Source organism: Panthera pardus, unplaced genomic scaffold, assembly GCF_024362965.1.
Source record: "Panthera pardus isolate Hobbes unplaced genomic scaffold, ASM2436296v1 HiC_scaffold_6, whole genome shotgun sequence".
In the NCBI taxonomy this organism is placed as follows: domain Eukaryota; kingdom Metazoa; phylum Chordata; class Mammalia; order Carnivora; family Felidae; genus Panthera; species Panthera pardus.
The window spans coordinates 71,933,080-71,954,620 of NW_026526991.1; the positions used below are offsets into that span (position 1 = coordinate 71,933,080).

General features: G+C 37.9%; 1 protein-coding gene and 1 long non-coding RNA gene across 9 annotated transcripts in view; both read left to right on the top strand.

Annotated features, from left to right (window-relative positions):
• YAF2 (YY1 associated factor 2) overlaps positions 1–21,541 on the top strand; it is a 77,199-nt gene that overhangs the window by 36,531 nt on the left and 19,127 nt on the right. The gene's annotated exons all lie outside the window — the stretch shown is intronic.
• LOC128775075 (uncharacterized) lies at positions 1,865–17,881 on the top strand. Its single transcript, XR_008419705.1, has 2 exons — positions 1,865–4,073; positions 4,342–17,881. It is a non-coding gene; the product is annotated as an uncharacterized LOC128775075 (long non-coding RNA).

Below are 21,541 nucleotides of genomic sequence, written 5' to 3' on the forward strand. Positions count from 1 at the left end.
TAGGTAGTAGTTTTAGCACCAGTAGACAGCCTTAGGATAGGGCGTGGAATTAGCATTGGAGGGCCTGGTAGGGTGTTTAAGTGAAGCAGAGAATATTCTCATTCTCACATACACTGTGACCATTCATCCTGTTTAAGTTCATTGCCTTTACCCAGGTGGGAGTCGATAGTTGCTTATTGTGGTCACTGGTGTTTGGCCAGATTTCTGAGTTAGAGGCAGTTGTAGCCAATGAACACTAGGCAGCATGTGGTAGCAGATGACTGTGAACAAAACTAAACACTGGTACAAGAGTGTTTTAAGATTAGAGCCAAGGAACACTGGATTCGTTTTTTCTTTTATTTTCCTTCCTATGTTTAGATAGTTCTGTTTACTACCATGACACTGATGTTCAAAAATGTTTAACTTCATCTTTAAGTATTTACTGAGACCAGCAAAGTGCCAGGTACTTTCTCCACAGTGACCAACAGACACTGTGCCTTTTCTTTTTTTTTTTTTTATTTATTTTTTTTTTTATTTTTATTTTTTAATATATGAAATTTACTGTCAAATTGGTTTCCATACAACACCCAGTGCTCATCCCAAAAGGTGCCCTCCTCAATACCCATCACCCACCCTGCCCTCCCTCCCACCCCCCATCAACCCTCAGTTTGTTCTCAGTTTTTAACAGTCTCTAATGCTTTGGCTCTCTCCCACTCTAACCTCTTTTTTTTTTTTTTTTTTTTTTCCTTCCCCTCCCCCATGGGTTTCTGTTATGTTTCTCAGGATCCACATAAGAGTGAAACCATATGCTATCTGTCTTTCTCTGTATGGCTTATTTCACTTAGCATCACACTCTCCAGTTCCATCCATGTTGCTACAAAAGGCCATATTTCATTTTTTCTCATTGCCACGTAGTATTCCATTGTGTATATAAACCACAATTTCTTTATCCATTCATCAGTTGATGGACATTTAGGCTCTTTCCATAATTTGGCTATTGTTGAGAGTGCCGCTATAAACATTGGGGTACAGGTGCCCCTATGCATCAGTACTCCTGTATCCCTTGGATAAATTCCTAGCAGTGCTATTGCTGGGTCATAGGGTAGGTCTATTTTTAATTTTCTGAGGAACCTCCACACTGCTTTCCAGAGCGGCTGCACCAATTTGCATTCCCACCAACAGTGCAAGAGGGTTCCTGTTTCTCCACATCCTCTCCAGCATCTATAGTCTCCTGATTTCTTCATTTTGGCCACTCTGACTGGCGTGAGGTGATATCTGAGTGTGGTTTTGATTTGTATTTCCCTGATAAGGAGCGACGTTGAACATCTTTTCATGTGCCTGTTGGCCATCCGGATGTCTTCTTTAGAGAAGTGTCTATTCATGTTTTCTGCCCATTTCTTCACTGGGTTATTTGTTTTTCGGGTGTGGAGTTTGATGAGCTCTTTATAGATTTTGGATACTAGCCCTTTGTCCGATGTGTCATTTGCAAATATCTTTTCCCATTCCGTTGGTTGCCTTTTAGTTTTGTTGGTTGTTTCCTTTGCTGTGCAGAAGCTTTTTATCTTCATAAGGTCCCAGTAATTCACTTTTGCTTTTAATTCCCTTGCCTTTGGGGATGTGCCGAGTAAGAGATTGCTACGGCTGAGGTCAGAGAGGTCTTTTCCTGCTTTCTCCTCTAAGGTTTTGATGGTTTCCTGTCTCACATTCAGGTCCTTTATCCATTTTGAGTTTATTTTTGTGAATGGTGTGAGAAAGTGGTCTAGTTTCAACCTTCTGCATGTTGCTGTCCAGTTCTCCCAGCACCATTTGTTAAAGAGACTGTCTTTTTTCCATTGGATGTTCTTTCCTGCTTTGTCAAAGATGAGTTGGCCATACGTTTGACACTGTGCCTTTTCAAGCAGTGGTTACTTGTCATTCCTCTTTATGTATTTTTTAAAAATTTTTATTTTTTTAATGTTTATTTTTGAGGGAGAGAGAGAGTGATAGCGAGCAAGCAGGGGAGGGGCAGAGAGAGAGAGGGGAGACAGAATCTGAAGCAGGCTCCAGGCTCTGAGCTGTCAGCACAGAGCCTGATAAGGGGCTCGAACCCATGAACTATGAGATCACGACCTGAGCTGAAGTCGGACGCTCAACCGACTGAGCCATTCAGGCACCCCTTGTTATTCCTCTTTAAATGTCCAGGAGCTTACTGCTGCCTTCAGGTCCAGTCAGAGACCTCAGCTTAGTAGTTTTTGAGGTTCTGCAGTAGAGACTAGAAACTGACGACTAGTGGTACCAGTTTGACTTGTTTTGTTTGGTCCCTTCAGTGTTAGTCTGTAGCATGTTTCAAAGAAATGGAATTGCCATTAATCGTTCAGAAGATTTTACTTGAAATTTTAAATTTAAGCTTTTTTTTTTTTTTCTTCAAATTAGAAGATCTATCAACTGTGAACCACATTGTTCATTGCAACAGTTCGACCCATGTAGAGGGGACTTTGGCTCTTACAGTTCTCGCCACTCCCTGTTGTCTCCTGGGATTTTGTTATAACAGGTCCTCCTTACTCATTTTTATTAACTATCCAGTCTCTAGATAATTGAACTTGCAACCACTCTTCTAGATAGTCTGGTATCTTACTACTCTAAACTTTATTTCTTTTCTATGATATGAACTTTTAGTACAGCCAAGAAGACATCCTTAGGTAAAGTCTGTACTTAATAACATGGCTTACAAATCATTTCATGGCTTGGTTCATGTTTATTTCTTCAGCCTTAGCTCTTGCCATTCACTCCAGTAATGTTACACCCCAGTCTTATCCACCACCACCCCTACCAGTGTTGTGCTCTGTTGTTTCTGGTCTTTGCATACACTCTAATCTCTGGATGCTGTTTTGATTTTCCTCTCATTCCCTGTCCCCACTGCTTCTCACCTCTCACCCCTTGTTTGGTTAATTCCTGTTAATTTCATGTCTTAGTTTAGATGTCACATCCTTCAGAAAGCCCTCCCTGTTCTCATAGGCTCTGCCTAGGTAATCGTCCTGTGTATTTCTGTAACTGCCTGAATTTAACCTAGTCTTAGCACTTGCAACTGCTTTTGGTAGTCTGCTTTCCAAACCTTCTATAGACTTTTTAAGAGGGTGTCTTCTTCACCTTTGATTCCTAGGGCCTGTCATAAAATAGGTGTGTAGTAAATATTTCTTGAATGGATGACTTCTTTTTCTAAGTTCTTTGAAATTTTTTTTTAACGTTTATTTTTGAGAGAGAGTGCAAGCAGGGGAGAAGCAAAGAGTGACTGCTTAGATCTGAAGCAGGCTCTGTGCTGACAGCAGAGAGCCCAAAACAGGGCTCAAACTCACAAGATTATGACCTGAGCCAAAGTCCAACGTTCAGCCGACAGAGCCACCCAGGCACCCCTTTCTCTAAGTTCTTTTAATAATTTGTTTTTTTACAGACATAGTTTTTTTTTTAGTGTATTTTTTTTTGAGAGAGAGCGCGTGAATGAACACGAGTGGGGGAGGGGCAGAGAGAGGGAGAGAGAGAATCCCAGGCAGGTTCCACACTATCAGTTCAGAGCCCAATGTGGAGCTCAAACTCATGACATCATGAGTTCATGAGGTCATGATCTGAGCCAAAGTCAGACACTTAGCTGACTGAGCCACCCAGGTGCCCCTCTTTTAATAATTACTAATTCTGAGTCTTTGCTTATCTGATTTCTGTGGTATAGAATATTCTTTTTACTCTTCCAATTCTGTTCATCCTCCAGTTTCAACTTGGGTGGACTCTCCTGAGAGATTTTTTTTTTTTTGGTCGAATTTCAGTATCTACTTACTTTTTACTTCTTTAGGTTCTGGTAAAACTTTTTACTTTTGATTTTATTTTTTTAAACTTTATTTATTTATTTTGAGAGAAAGAGAGTGAGTGGGGGAGGGACAGAGAGAGACAGGGAGAGACAGAATCCCAAACAGGCTCCACTGTCAGCGCGGAGCCTGATGTGAGACTTGAACTCATGAACCATGATACCCTGACCTGAGCTGAAACCAAGAATCAGATGCATAACCAGTTGAGCCACCCAGGTGCCCCCGGTAATACTTTTTAGAAACCTCTCATTTTAGCGCAACGTGGTTTCATATGTATTACTTTATTTTTTTTTTTATTTATTTATTTTTTATTTAATTTTTTTTTCTTTTTTTTAACGTTTATTTATTTTTGAGACAGAGAGAGACAGAGCATGAACGGGGGAGGAGCAGAGAGAGAGGGAGACACAGAATCGGAAGCAGGCTCCAGGCCCTGGGCCATCAGCCCAGAGCCCGACGCGGGGCTCGAACTCACGGACCGTGAGATCGTGACCTGAGTGAAGTCAGACGCTTAACCGACTGAGCCACCCAGGCGCCCCGATATGTATTACTTTATATCGAAGTTATATTTAATGTATAATACCATTCTTAAAGTGTTACTTGCTAGTAAGTTGTGCATATAAATAACTAGTTAAAATAATTTATCTAGTGATTATATTAATTTATGAGTCAAGCCTGTACTGCTTTCCTGAATATTCTCCCTTATTTACTGAGAACTCTGACATCTAGCCAGAAGTTTTTGTCTCTACCTAAATTTCTTATGTTTTGGACTTTTCCCATACTAACAATGCATATATTTTAAGTGCTTGGTTATCTTTCTGTTTCTTGCACTAACCTGTAAACTAGGGGTTGAAACCATGTTTGTCTTGATGTAAACACCTGTTGGTATAATATCTTAACTAATGTTGGAGTTTAGAAGATATTGATATTCCCCATATGCATGTTTAAGGTGTGACTGCAAAACAGTGAGTGTTTTCAATAAGTTGGGCATGAACATCACATTTCTTTACATGATAATTATTAGGCAATTATTTAGATAACTTCATTTTGTCTTCTAGGAATTTCAAACTTAATAGGTGCAAAATTGAACTTACAGTTCTCTCCCCAGATTCCCCCTCTCTTGATGACACACACACGTTCTCTCCTCACTCTCTCTCTTACCCTCTACATCCTCCTATTCATTTATAAATCCTATATACTGTACCTCCAAAAATATATTTAGAATTCCACCTCTTTCACCCTCTACTGTTGCCATCCTGTTACAGGCCACCACTGTCTCCTGCTTGCCCATCACAGTAAGTTCCTAATTGGTTCCTGTGAGTACAGTCTGCTCTCCTACCATCTGTTCTCTAAATAGCAGCCAGGTAGTTTTTGTTTGTTTTAAGTTTCCAAAGCTATTTAAATTTGAACCTCACAAACCCCTTTGTAGAATGACTATTATCATTGTAATTATTTTACCAAGAAAGTAGAGTCCAGACAGGTTAAATGACTTACATGAGAACAGAAGCTATTCAGTAGTAGAGCCAAAATTTAATTATGGATCTTCTTGTCTCAAAGCTTTGTCTTGTGGACCACAAATTCTAAATGTGATGGCTTAAGAACCCTTAAGAGGAACATTACTTTAAAATCTCCCCTAGGCAGTTTTACAAAGGGATATGTCATTCATACTATTTATAGTCACTTTTTAAGAGCAGTTTTAAATTCACAGTTAAATTGAGCAGAAGGTGCAGAAATTTTGCATACACCTCCTGCCCCGCACACTTGGCACAGTGCACCCCCCGCCCCCCCATTATCATCATCCTTACTAGAGTGGTATATTTGTTACAACTGATAAACCTCTGTTGATACCTCATTATCCCCCAAAGTCCTTTGTTTATATTCGGGTTCATTCTTGGTGTTGTGCATTCTGTGAGTTCAGACAAATAGGTAATGATGTGTATCCACCATTATAGTGTCGTATAGAATAATTTCGCTGTCCTAAACATCTTTGATGCTCTGCTTTTTCATCTCTCCCTCCCCCCAGCCCTTGGCAGCCACTGATCTTTTTACTGTCTATACTTTTGTCTTTTCTAGAATGTCATATAGTTGGAATGATACAGTATGTAACCTTTTCAGATTGGCTTCTTTCACTTAGTAATATCCATTTAAGGTTTATCCATGTCTTTTGATGGCTTGATAGCCCATTTCTTTTTAGACTGAGTAATCTTGTGTTGTCTGGATGTTCAACATTTTATGTATCCATTCACCTTTTAAAAACCATCTTGGGGGGTGCCTCGGTGGCTCAGTCAGTTGAGCGTCCGACTTCGGTTCAGGTCATGATCTCACGGTCTGTGAGTTCGAGCCCCGTGTCAGGCTCTGTGCTACCAGCTCAGAGCCTGGAGCCTGCTTTGGATTCTGTGTCTCTCTGTCTCTCTGACCCTCCCCTGTTCATGCTCTGTCTCTCTCTGTCTCAAAAATAAACAAACATTAAAAAAAATTGAAAAAAACCATCTTGGTTGCTTCCAAGTTTTGACAATTACGAATAAACCTGCTATAAACATCCACGTACACGTTTTTATGTGGACATAAGTCTTCAGCTCCTTTGGGTAAATACCAACGAGAATAATTGCTGGATTATATGGTTAAGTATGTTTAGTTTTGTAAGAAACTGCCAAACTGTCTTCCAGAGTTGCTGTTCCTTTGCACATTCCCACCAGTAGTGAGGGAGACTTCCTGTTGCTCCACCTCCTCTCCAGGATTTGGTGTTGACAGTGTTCTGGAATTTGACTGTTCGAAAAGGGCAACCAGGCAATTTTTATTTTAGTCAGATCATATTATTCTCTTTTTCAGAACTTTTGCATTCTACTTGGTTTCCCATTCTACTTGGAATAATATTCCAAGTTCTTTTCATTGTATGAAAGGAAGGCCTTACATGACCTGGTCCTTGGGACCTCTTCATACCTATTTTATCATTTCCTCTCTCGCTCATTGCAGTTGAGACATTTTGGTCACCTTCATGTTCTTCGAACCTGCCAGCCTTATACCACAGGGCCTTTGCAAGTTGGTCTTGTCTTTCCTGGAATTTTTCACATCTAGGTATCTCCATGGTTTACTCCTTCATTTCGTTCAGGACTCTGTTTAAGTATAACCTTACTAGAGGTGCTTTTCTGATTTTCCCTGTAGAAAAATAGCACTGCTGTGTAGCTCTCTTTTTCTGTACCCTGCTTAGGTTTTCTTCTGCTACTACCTAATAATATTTGTAATACAATAATATAATAGTAATATGTGTGTGTGTATGTGCACGTATGTGTATATGTATATACACACACATGTATATAAATAAAATGTATATGCTTGTCTGCCTTTACTAGAATGTAGGTATGCTCCATGAGGGGTATTTCTGTATACCTGTAGAATAGGACCTGGTATATAGATAGTATTTCGTAAATGTTGAGTGAATGAATGAATTACACCAAAAAAATGTTTTAACATTACTGATTTTGAATATAATGGTAGGACACAATCATATACATAAGGAAGGCTTAGTTTTATTTTTTTTTTCCACAACTTGTAAGCTTTGTGAGGATAAGAATTTTCTTCTTTGCTGTAGTCTCATGTCTAGAATGTTGCCTGGTGGCAATATATATTTAATAATAAATAATTACTGAACAGGGATGTCTTTATTATGAAAACAACCAAATTATACTATATGTGAAAGTAATGTTGAATAGAACTAAAAGTAGACTATAAAACTCCGAAGTTGGGGGAAAGGAGAAGAGAAAGAGTGATAGTACTACCTTGATTAAAATTTCTGGGTGTCATTACTTCCATTTATCTCCACCATTTGCCAACTACTCCAAGCCACCATCGTCACTTGTCTGGACCACTCTAATAGTGTACCACTCCATCTCTCTAATTCCAAATATATTATGCTTTAGTTCATTCTCTACAGTTTAAAAAATTTTTTTAATGTTTATTTATTTTTGAGAGAAAAAGAGAGCACAAGCAGGGCAGGGACAGAGGGAGAGGAAGGAGCAGAATCCGAAGCAGGCTCCAGGCTTTGAGCTGTCAGCAGAGTCCAGTGTGGGGCTCAACCTCAAGAACTGCAAGACTATGACCTGACCCGAAGTCGGACGCTCAACCCACTGGGCCACCCAGGTGCCCCATCATTCTCTAGTTTTAAAATGGAAATATGATGGAAATCACTTCTCTCCTTAAACGTATTTCAAGATACCTATTGAATATAGAATAAAATTCAGATTCTTTAACTTGGCCTATTTATAAACTGCGTCCAGCCTGCCTACCTCTTGATCTCAGGCAGTTCTTCAGTATTTTCTCCAATGTTACAAACTTTCAGTTTTTATAAGGCAACAAGTTCTTTGCTGCCTTTGTACACTCAGTGTTTACTTTCTGCCACATACAGTCTTTCTCCCAGTCTTTTACTGGGGCAACTCCTTTGCATTATTTAAATCAGAGCATGTTGGATCATGTGAGCAGTCATCTTTGAAGGCCTTACCTACCCTCACTCCTGTTGCAGTTGCTCATGGTGTTCAAGTGGGACAGGCAAGAACGAAATCACAGTTTGTAATTGTATATGTAGCTAACTTGTTTGTTTGCCATTACACTTTTTTGTTTGCCATAACATCAAGCATGGCGCTTGGTGCTGAGTAGGTGCTCGGTAAACATTAGTTTAATGTGTGAAATAACTGTATAACAAAAAATGGAAAACAAAAAAATAAACATGGAAAGAAAAAAACCCCAGAAAACAAAAAGAAGACCACATGTGCTTATTAAAGCAATAAATGCCCACAACATAAGCTCAGTTATTAAGCAAGACTCAGATTAGGTAGAATACAAAACTCAACTATACAATGAATATTATTAGAAACACATCTGGAACAAAATTACTAAGAAGGTTGGGAGCAAATGGATATAGTGAAAACAAGATATTAGGCAAATATAAACAAATTAATCAGTGGATGGTATTGCTAGACAAAGCTAATTAAAAGTAGTAAACACCAGGTGAGAAAGATAAGCACTTTGTAATAGTCAAAGATATAGTTACTAATATAAAGACAGCTACAAATCTTTATTTTTTAAAAATGAAGCATTGGAATATGCAAAGTGAAAATTAAATCCAAGGAGGGAGAGAAATACAGCAGTAATGGGAGACTTTAAAATGTGTTTTAGGGGCGCCTGGGTGGCTCAGTCGGATAAGCATCTGACTTCGGCTTAGGTCTTGATTTCGTGGTTTGTGAGCTTGAGCCCTGCGTTGGGCTCTGTGCTGACAGCTCAGAGCCTGGGGCTTGCAGCCTGCTTCGGATTCCGTGTCTCCCTCTCTCTCTGCCCCTCCCCTGCTTATGTTCTGTCTCTCTCTGCCTCAAAAATAAATAAAGCATTAAAAAAATTTTTTTAATGTCTTTTAGTCCTTGTCATATCAGAGATAAATAAGTAGACAATATGAATCATATAATCAATAAATCTGAAATAATAAATATACTCTTATTGTAAAAAGAAAAAGCGCCTTTTCAATTTCCCATGGAACATTTAAAAAAATAAGTACTAGAGGGGTGCCTGGGGCACTCGGTTATGCATCTGACTTTGGGTCAGGTCATGATCTCACAGCTCATGAGTTTGAGCCCTGCGTTGGGCTCTGTGCTGACAGCTCAGAGTGCTTTGGATTCTGTGCCTCTCTCTCTGCCCCTCCCCTGCTCATGCTCTGTCTCTCTTTTTCTCTCAAAAATAAACATTGAAAAAAATTTTTTTAATTTATTAAAAAAATAAGTACTAGAAAGAAAACTGGAAAAAAAAAGTAGAAACATTATCAACCACATACTCTACAATGAAATTTTAAGTTAATAACAAAAGCAGGACCCAGAAACCAAATCACAAAACCTTCTCAAACCTCAAAACAAAAACCTCAGGGTGCCTGGGTAGTTGAGTTGGTTGAGTGTCTGACCTTTGGTTTTTGGCTCAGGTTGTGATCTCCCAGTTGTGGGATCGAGCCCCATGTCAGGCCCTTTGCTGAGCATGGAACCTGTTTGGGATTCTCTCTCTCCGTCTCTCTCTGACCCTTCCCCACTTGCTCATATGCACTTTCTCTCTCTCAGAATAAATAAACTTTAAAAAAAAAATAAAAAGATAAATAAAAATTACAACTTTATTCTGTTTTATGCAGTTTTCTATGTTGTCCTTTACAGTGATACAAAACAATTATTTTATAAAATACAACCACTGGGGCGCCTGGGTGGCTCAGTCAGTTAAACATCCGACGTTGGCTCAGGACTTTGGCTCAGATCATGATCTCATGGTTCATGAGTTTGAGACCTGCATCGTGCTCTGTGCTGACAGCTCAGAGCCTGGACCCTGCTTTGGATTCTGTGTCTCCCTCTCTCTTTGCCCCTTCCCCGTTTGCTCTGTCTCTCTCTCTCTCTCAAAAATAAACGTTAAAAAAATAAAGTAAAATAAAATAAAACATGATCACAAATTTGAGAGGATCTTCTTGGCAACTTTGATTCTTCTTTGGTTGTGGTAGATATTAAATTAGAAGCAGCTTGGGATTGGGAGTTGTGAATGTGATCATTTAAGGTTGCCAAAAGCAGATATACCAAGCAGTGGTAACTGATAACAAGATAGGAGACAAAAGAATTACCAATTAGAATGGCACAGCATCCTGGAACTGCCCTTTCATGTAAGAGGAGATGGCCAAAACATCTTAATGGCCCCCCGTTGGTGAGACATGTATGAAGTTCTGAAGGGTGGCTCATGATTTATCACAACTGCACAGCATTGTGACATGTAGAAAGCATGGCTGTAAAAAGACAAATACTGCATAATCTCATGTATGTGTGGAATCTAAAAAAGATGAACCCTCAGAGTGCCTGGGTGGCTCAGTCACTTAAGCATCTGACTTCAGCTCAGGTCATGACCTCACGGCTAGTTAGTTCCAGCCCCGTCAGGTTCTTTGCTGACAACTCAGAGCCTGGAGCCTGTTTAGGATTCTGTGTCTGCCTCTCTCTACCGTTCCTCCACTCATGCTCTTTCTCTGGTTCTCTCAAATATAAATAAACATTAAAAAAAAAAAAAAAAAAGAACTCAAAAGAAGCAGAACAGAGTGGTGGCTCCTGAGGAGTGGGAGAAACTGGGAAATGTTGGTCAAAAGGTACAGAGTTTGTTATGCAGGATGAGTAGGTTCTAGAGAATCTAATGTGCAACATGGTGATTATAGTTAACAATATTGTATTGTATACTTAAAATTTGCTAAAAGAATAAATCTTCAGTGGTCTCACCACCACAACAAAACAAGCTGATGGATATGTTAATTAGCTTGGGTATGGTAGCCATTTTACAGTATACTCATGTATCAAAACAATGTTGTACACTTTAACTGTATACAATTTTTGTTTGTCAAATGTATCTTAATAAGGCTGAGAAAAAAAAATAAAGTATGGACTTTAGAATCAGGCAGACGAGAGTTGAATGTGACTTGGAATATGATCATGGCAGGTTTCTTGAGCATTTTGAGCTTTAGTTTCCTCATCATGTGAAAAGGAATTTGTAATGAAATGAATTAGTGGATGTAGAGCTTAGATTGATCTTTGGCACACGTAAGACACCTTTCATAGCTTTTACACATTATACTATTTACTAAGACAGTGAAGCATGTAACAAATTATAGGAACAGAATTTAAACATTTGGAATTTTTAAATGTATGCTTTAGTCAGCTGGAATATAAATTTTATATAAGCCCTTCATTCTCAGTTACTCATAACTAAGATCTTGCTACATTTCATTTTTTAATAAAGTATAATCAACATACAATAAAATGCATAGGTCTTATATTTTCCATTTGACTGCATATAACTTTGAATATTAAAGTGGTGGTATCTTTTCATTTGCATTGAATTACATACCAGTGAATTGCTAAATATATTTGATAACTCTGATAATTAGTAAATTCTATGTTAAGAAAATCCTTTTTTTAGGAATTTCAAGTTATTTCAAAGAACTGTGTTAATTTGTGGTCATTGTTGGTCTGTATTAACTCAGTAGCACTGTTTTTTTAGTAAATTATATTTGTGACCTGTCAAACAGAAATTTCTGCACATAGCTTCCATTTAGCACATATTTTATGTGAGATTAAAAGGTAGTCTTGTCAAGTTTCTTTTTATTTACCCCCTTTGGGGAGCCTATTACACTTCTGTTCTTTTTCTCATTTTATTGGTTAACACAAAGTGTTACATTAGTTTCAGGTATACATCATAGTGGTTCCACAAGTCTATGTTTATGCTATCCACAAGTCTGTATTTATGCTGTGCTCACCACAAATATAGCTACCGTTCTGTCACCATACAAGGCTGTATTCCCTATGCTGTACCTTCTATCCCTGTGATTTACTCACTCCGTTACTGGAAATCTGTATCTCCCACTCCCCTTCACCTACTTTGCCCAACCCCCTATCCTCATTCCCTAAGAGAAGCTGGGAGTTCACTTGTGTTTGGCTGAGATATAATGAGAATAGACGGTATTTGTCCTTCCTAAATTAGGACTCTCTGTTCAGAAGCAGAAATCTCTTCTGTAGTCTTTTCCTCTCTTCTTTAGGTGAGCCTCTTTTTGTTGCATGTTTCTTTATATTTCCTGTTAAACCTTAACTTCCCCTTTTCAGTTATTTTGGAATATGTCATTATGACCTATTAATTCTAAAGTAATTCAGCTCACTTGTGTACAAACCAAGTTGTTTACTTACTGGTTTGATATAATTTAACTGATTAGAGCTAATTAAGTCTGTCTTAGCAAACATGAATGTTTATTCAGAATGTGGTTTTTCTAAGAAATACGGTATTATGTCATAAATTTCAGTCGTCATCGATCCAAATTTTGGAGAACTTAACGCAGGCTGAATTAAATCATCTACTAGCAGATAAAAGAAAGTCATTTGTTGATTTATGACTCTTAATTGTGAAAATGTAATAGTAATATGTAATATACATATATATACATAGAAAATATATGATCATAAAGAAGTAGACTAGCAGTGATTGGTGTTATTAGGTTTAAATTTAAAAATATTTCAAACTATAGGAATAGCTATCTTTAAAAGGACATTTTTAGGGGGACATGGATGGTTCAGCCGGTTAAGTGTCCGACTTCAGCTCAGGTCATGATCTCATGGTTTGTGAGTTCGAGCCCTGCATTGGGCTCTGTGCTCACAGCTCAAAGCCTAGAGCCTGCTTCAGATTCTGTGTCTCCGTCTCTCTCTGCCTCTCCCCTACTTGTGCTCATGTGTGCTCTCTCACTCTCCAAAAAAAAAAAAAAAAAATTTTTTTTTTTAATTAGAATGAAATTTGTGATTACAGGCATCTTAAGTAGAAAAAATCTAAAGAAAATGACAAAAGTAAATTAAAACAGGCAGTTTTGCTCAAGATTTGTGTTCTAACACTTTCAAAGTTAAATGTAACTAATTTTATTTTGAAAGAATGTGCTACTGTTATATATTCATTATTGATCCTGTTGTTTGTTTTGGACTGATTATTTGTATATGAATTATCGACAAAAGGTGCTTATAGTAGGTTAATTTTCCTCTGATACTTAGTGTGGGTTTGCTTACCTTCCCTATCTGTAGCATATATGCTCAGTTAATATTTATGAAATTCCATTTGATATTAATAATAGCTTGAGAAACATAACCAGGAAAGTAAAATTTTTAAGGACTTTATATCTGCTACAAATACAATATATATAATGTTTATAATATATAATGTGTATAACATTTAACAGGTTATAGATAATATGTATATATGTATATGTGTACATACGTGCACATATACACGCACTCAAATATATACATACACAAGGCTAAATAGCAGACTTTAAATATGTTTCTGCTATTGTGGCATCATCATGCCTCTAATCATCCAGCCTTAAACCTTGATATCTCAAAGCCTCCTCCTCTCTGTCTCAAGAGCCCCAGATCCAATTAGACTCCTGAGTGGTTTTCTTCACATTCTCTCACATAGCCCGTTTAAACCCCAGAGCCCTACTTTAGACACTTATCGTCTCTCTCTCTCTCTCTCGAATATGGTAATAATTTCATATTGGTTTCCTTATTTCAAGTCTGACCACCTTTCATTATCAGCAGCGAGGATTCAAAAATGGATTCTGTTTTTTAAACTTTTTATTTATTAAATAACATTTCAAACACATGCAAAAATAGAATACCTTATGGATTGAACTTGTGATAGCTCCCTATTCCTTCAAAAGAAATCCAGACTTCAGGCAACTTAATATATAAGTCACAACTTTCCATATCCTGGTTCCAACTTGCCTTTCCAGCTTTGTTCCCTATTATAATATCCGTATTCTAGCAATGCTAGCTTATTTACTAATTATGGGTTTCTGAAAATGCTCTGGAAATTCCACGCATCCTCTTGACATTGTGGCTGCTCATAGTGCTCCCTCTTTTTTTATTTTTTTTAATGTTTTATTTTTGAGACAGGCAGAGTGTGAGCAAGGGAGGGGTGAAAAAAGAGGGAGACACAGACTCTGAAACAGGCTCCAGGCTCTGAGCTGTCAACACAGAACCTGATGTGGGGCTCGAACCCACGAATTGTGAGATCGTGACCTCAGCTGAGGTCAGACGCTCAACCGACTGAGCTATCCAGGTGCCCCTTTGCTCCCTCTGTCTTAATTGCCCTTCTTTTCAGTCCCATGTGTTGAAATTCTGCAACTTAATGTGCCATTTAAGTATAAGCTCTTCAGGAAGGCTTCTCTAACAGTTTTCTTTTCCACTCTGACTCTCCCAGTTGTAGGTGTGCTCTTTTAGTGTGTCCTACCTTTCATATTTATTCAACAAATATTTACTGAGAGTGTACTATGTTCTAGGCCATTAGTGGATCCCTCATGTCTGTTTTCCCACTAAAACAGAGGCTCCATGATGTTAGGAACCATATTGTCTTCATTTTTTAGCCCCTTCTTGGATTTAGCACAGTATCTTGCATACAGGTGAAGCTTTGAAGTGAATAGTGATCTTAATAATTGACCTTCAGTTATTTTCAAGTAAAGTATTATATAATAAAATTATACATATGAATACTTTGAAAGTTTCTGTTTTTATTTCAAAAAGTAAAACATTTTTTAAAGGTGTAGAAAATAGAGATAGGACAAAGAAGAAAATTAAAATCATCTTAGAAACCGGGGCGCCTGGGTGGCTCAGTCAGTTAAGTGTCTGACTCTTGATCTCAGCTCAAGTCATGATCTCCAGGTTTGTGAGTTCAAGCCCGCATGAGGCTCTGTGCTTACATCGCGGAGCCTGCTTGGGATTCTGTCTCTCCTTCTCTCTGCCCCTCCCCTGCTGTGCTCTCTGTCTCTCTCAAAATAAATAAACTAAAAAAAAGTTAAAACAAAATCATCTTAGAAACCTGGAAATAGAGGCACCTGGGTGGCTCAGTTGGTTAAGCGGCTGACTCTGGATTTCAGCTCAGGTCATGATCTCATGGTTCGTGAGTTTGAGCCCCACGTCAGGCTCTGTGCTGACAGTGCAGAGCCTGCTTGGGATTCTCTCTCTCTTCTCTCACTCTCTCAAAATACAAAACAAAAAGAAACTTAGAAATGATAGCCAAAAACACTTTGAACACTTTGCATTGATATATTACTTTTTTTTTTCTTTTTAATGTTTATTTGAGAGAGAGACAGAGCACAAGCAGGGTAGGGGTAGAGAGAGAGAAGACATAGAGTATGAAGCAAGGTCCAGGCTCTGAGCTGTCAGCACAAGAACTTGATGCAGAGCTTGAACTCAAGAACTGCAAGATCATGACCTGAGCTGAAGTTCGACGCTTAACTGACAGAGCCACCCAGGTGTCCCTATTCTATTCACTTTTTAATTACCTGTACTCCCATTCTGCTCCCTGTTTGTCTCATCTGTGCTCCTCCTTCCCATACCAGAAACCACTCTTTTCACATGGATTTTTGGCAAACAGATTTATTATATATTTCTGTTTAACAAACCATCCCAAAAGATTTGCTCACAGTTTCTGTGAGTCAAGAATTTGGAGCAGCTTAGCTTAATAGTTCTGGCTCAGGATTTATCATGAGGTTGCAATTAAGATGTCAAATGAGGCTGCCGCATCTGAAGGCTTGACTCAGCTGCAGCATCTGCTTCCAAGATGGCTTGTCACACTGGCTGTTGTTGGCAGAAAGCCTTAGTTCCTTGCTATTTGCACTTCCCCGTAGGCCTGCTTCAGTGTCCTGATGACATAACAGTTGGCTTCTCCCACACTGAGTGATCCAAGAGTGAACAAGATGGAAGTCACTGTGAATTTTATGACCTAGCCTCAAAAATCCCACTTAGTGATTTCTGCAGTATCCTTCTGGATGCACACATCAGCACTGTTGAGTGTGGGAGGAAAGGGGTTAATGCCAAGAGATAACGAGGCTCATCAGGGTCATCTTCAAGGCTAGTGCTAGTTGTCTATCTCTACTCTAGAATTGAGCAAAACAAAGATGAAATAAGCCAAGTAGCTTTTAGTTTTTTCCAAATTGGGACTTCAGAGTCCCATTTTATTTCAAAATGACAATATAGGGCACCTTGGTGGCTCAGTCGGTTAAGCATCTGATGTTGGCCCAGGTCATGATCTTGTGGTTTGTGAGATCAAGCCCAGCATCACACAGCTGACAGCTGCTGACAGCTCAGAGCCTGGAGCCTGCTTCAGATTCTGTGTCTCCCTCTCTTTCTGCCCCTCCCCCTCCCATTCACACTCTTGTCGCTCTCTCTCTCTCTCTCTCAAAAATAAACATTAAAAAAATAGATGTTACATGGGAATGCAAGCTGGAAAACAGTATGATGCGGCCACTCTGGAAGACAGTATGGAGATTCCTCAAAAAACTAAAAATAGAACTACCCTACGACCCAGCAATTACACTACTAGGCATTTATCCATGGGATACAGGTGTGCTGTTTCAAAGGGACACATGCACCCCCATGTTTATAGCAGCACTATCAACAATAGCCAAAGTATGGAAAGAGCCCAAATGTCCATCGATACAGGAATGGATAAAGATGTGGTGTGCGTATATGTATATATATACACATACACACACAATGGAGTATTACTTGGCAATCAAAAAGAATGAAATCTTGCCATTTGCAACTACATGGATGGAACTGGAGGGTATTTTGCTAAGTGAAATTAGAGAAAAATACCATATGACTTCACTCATATGAGCACTTTAAGAGACAAAACAGATGAACATAAGGGAAGGGAAACAAAAATAATATAAAAACAAGGAAGGGGACAAAACATAGGAGACTCAAATATAGAGAACAAACTGAGGGTTACTAGAGGGGGTGTGGGGGGTGATGGGCTAAATGGGTAAGGGGCACTAAGGAATCTACTCCTACAATCATTGTTGGACTATATGCTGACTAATTTGGGTGTCAATTTAAAAAAATAAAATTGTGAAAAAAAAAATAGCAAAAGTAAGGATGGGACTATCATAATACTTGGTGAATCCTAGCTGAAATACTTTACATACATCAGAATCCCTTTGTAAGGGGTTTATGTGTAATTTCAATAATACAAGAAAATACCATCCTCTTTAATCATGACTGGCTAAGCTAGACTCTGTCAATTAAATGACATTGACTTCCCTTAGTAAATTTGTTGCTTTCTTTATAAAATGCAGATTGTGAAGAGAAATGAACAACCACAGGAGGCTCAATTCAAGTTTGTTGTGTCAATTCATTTCAATTCAACAAATGTTTATTGAACACCCACTGGGTATCAAATTTGGTGCTGGAGTAATTGATTCATAATGGTTTGGGTGCTTATTAATTAACAGCATTTGCAATGCTTTCATTATTATATGTGTGATTGGGTGGGGTTCTGAGATAATTAACATTAAAATCCTGTGAATTTCTAAAGGAAGTATACAGAAAGATAAACAAATGTTATTGTCTGTACTTATAACTCTCATTTCTTTGGTAACAATTTTTTGTAACAATTTCTTTTGTAACGAGTTTTCTATTTGTTAGAAAACTGCCTTAAAACTAAAGATGGCACATTCATACTTGATAATAAATGTATATGAAAATCAAGTTTGCAAATTATTTTGAGATTTTACAAAAATCTTGACAAATCAACATCTTCTAGAAAGTTTCTCAGACATGCTAATAAATAAAAAAAAAAGATAGTTATATGTAAAACCATGAGGCTAAAAAAATAGATATTACAGAATGACAGAGAGACAAACTCTTATAAGAATGCATTTCTAAATCAAATTTTAGTGTTATCTTCACAAATTAGTAGCTTTCAGCTTTTTCATATATTCAATTATCTGAAAAACTTCAAAAATAAATAATAGTTTATTATTAATCTTTAATGCTTATTATGTATAACACAATGTGTTAAGATGTTTTCATGTTCACAACTTTCACTCCTCACAATATTGCTTCTCACAGACAAATGAGATTTTAAGTATCAGAGCAGGATTGCACTCTAGGCAGACTTATTTCAGAACCAGGCTCTTAAACATTATGCCATTGAATCTCAATTTTAAAGTATCCTTGGAACACAGAGGATATATAAGCATACCACAACGTCATGTAAATTAAAAAAAACTTAGGGGTACTGGGTGTCATCTGGTTGAGCATCCAATTCTTGATTTCGGCTCGGGTCATGATCCCAGGGTCATGGGATCGAGCCCCATGTCAGACTCTGTGCTGAGCATGGAGCCTGCTTAAGATTCTCTCTCTCTCTCTCTCTCTCTCTCTCTCTCTCTCTCTCTCTCTCTTTCTCTCTTTCTTTCTCTGCCCCTCTCCCCTGCTCCTGCTCTCTCTGAAAATAAGACATAAAAATAAGGTGTGCTGGGTGGCTCAGTTGGTTAAGGGTCCTTCCTTTGATTTTGGCTCAGGTCATGGTCTTGGAGTTCATGAGACTGAGCCCCTGTAGGGCTCTGCACTGACAGTGCAGAGCCTGCTTGGGACTCTCTTTCTCCCTCTCTCTTTGCCACTCCGTCTCAAAATAAATGAATAAAACATTAAAAAAATAAACTTAAAGTAATTAAAAGTAGTATTTTAAAAAATAGTTATTTATAATAAGTCACATCTGTGAAAGATATTGTTTACTAAGTTTTTATAGAGCTCATGGACTTGAACTATAAATCAGGTTCTCCAAATTTTATGGTTATTTTCCTGCCCTTAAGTTCTGCTAACTTAAAATTATAATTTGCTGAAATGGTAACAAGTAATGGCTTATTCAGATAATTCTAGATATTCAGATTGAATATGACCCTAAATTATAGATAATTTCTTAGGCTGTTTTTTTTACTCTCAGATTCTTGATGAACCTTGACTCCCTACAATGTTGAGAGTTTGAATATTTCAGATTGAGGCAGTGACAAATGCAATATTAATTAGTTTTCTGGTTAATCTTAGTGGGAAAGTCAATCTCTTGGATATCTGGCTTTTTCTTAAACTAAAATTAACTTTTTTTGTATTGTACCCTAAGTCAACATATTCATGCTATTCAAGATGCTAAACATACTGCTCAGATATGCATACTACTTGAGCAAGTGTTAGAAATCGCAGAAATGATCATTTCAGATGTTATTAGTGTCTTGAAGAAATGTAAACACTTTTTCCTGCAACAGTTTATATTAAGGTAGAAAATATATTCAGTGTTTTCTTTGTGTAGAAAAGATATTATGACCATTCTGATAATAATGAATCAAAGTTGGGAGGTGTATTTTTGATTGCTAGCTATATACATTGAGGTCTAAAGCAACATATGGATTAGGCAAGTAATTATAACCTCTTTTATAAAAACTGCATACCTACACAAATAGCTGGTATTCTGTCAGTACTGATCCCAGCCCACCTTGTGCATAGTTCACAGTTTTTAATATAGTTTCACTCTACTGGCGGTACCTTTTCTGTAGGTTGGGATATCAATGATAAATCAGTCGTTGATCACTTCTCTATCAGATAGATTGTCTGTGATATAACAAGAACTGATTGATATTTTTTCATATTTGTGGTTCTAACTGTAAAGCAAAAAATCTAGTGTGAACATGTAATAGTATTAACTCTTCTACATTATATGCTATTACTACTATACATTGCCCAGCTCTACCATTTATTAAAAGGATTTTGTGCCTTATGCTTTCTCTTCAAACATGTCATCAACTTTGTGAATGTGTTTTTTAAAGCTTCTCTTTATAATGTTTTTGCTATTATAAGTACAGCTATGAATGATGCCTTTGTGGTTTTAGACTTCTCTGTTTTTAGTGACAGAATGAATCAGTTTTACACTGAAGACTGTATTTTGTTTTTGTTTTGTAAAAACTTATTTGGTTTGCCAGTAATTACGAAAATTATTCAAAAGCTTTGATACTTCGTGGCACTTTTTGACAAAGGATTATATTGTCACTAGAGGCAAAAGAATGCTGGTTTATTAAAACCAGTTTTTAGATATTTATCAGTACACTTTAATTTTCCAGGTACTAGTGCACACATTAACACTTGCAGATTCACCTGCCCTAATCACTCTGATTGACATTCTGTGTTCTGTTGAAATCTCTCGCTCAGTGTTTACTTTACATCATTATTCTGAATTTTGGCATTTCTGGAATTATTTTCATCTCTACTTTTATGAGTTTGGATTTTTACAAAATAACAGAATTTCTGTGAAAAATCATAATTGATCTTTTTAAATTTGTGATTATACCAGAGTGCTTTTACTTGATTGACTGATAGGGCCCACTAGTGGTACACAGACCATGCTTTGGAATGTTGTGCTAAGCTGTTCTAAGAACACAGGAAGTAACAGGTCTGGGTGGTAAAAGTAAAGGAGAGGTAAAATGAAAGGAACCAGTACTACTGTCTGATGATGACTTTGAAAATCAGTGTCTTAACCCACACTGGACCAAGAAGCAGAGGAAAGGCAGTAGGGCAAAGGAATAAGGAGAGACAAGACACAGTAAACTGTGCAACAGGAATAACTGACAGCACAAAATAAAGGTGAACACTACAGAGGAGCAAAGAAATACCAACTAGAACAGCTGTATGAAGACATTAAGTGAAGGACATATCAAGCATTTACTTCAGTAACTTGAAGCCTGGGACAGCTTGTCCCACACTAAAAGTGCTATAATCTGATGGCTAATTTGTTGTAGTCCAGTGGTGAGCTAAGTCAGTACCATAACTTCTTTGTAATACGTAAAGTTTCAGTGGTGTATCAAAGAAACCTTCCTCCAGGATAGACACTAGATTTTCTGTAACATATGGCATCTTGTTACTTGGAATGTTAGTAGGTGTCAATACATATATTAGTTATCTGTCGGAACATAACAAATTCCCTCAAAACTTAGCTGCTTAAAACAACAAGTATTAACTACCTCACAGTTTCTGCCAGTCAGGAATCTGGGTGTAACTCACGTGGGTCCTCTGATTCAGGGTCTCTCACAGGCTGCAGGCATCTCAAAGCATGCTTGGGGGAGGAATTACTTCCAGCCTGTTGGCAGGCCTCAGTTCCTCTGTTGACCAGAGGCTTCCACTGTTCTTTGTCATGTGAGCCACTCTGTAGAGAGTCCACAACACGGCAGGAGAGTGTGAGCAAGATGGAAGCTAGAGTCTTCTAGTAACCTGATTTTGGAAGTAGCATTGATTAATTTTGCTATCTCTGTTTGTTAGAAGCACTTTATTAGATCCAGCCTACTGACAGCGAGGGGATTAGACAAGAGCATGAATACCAGGAGG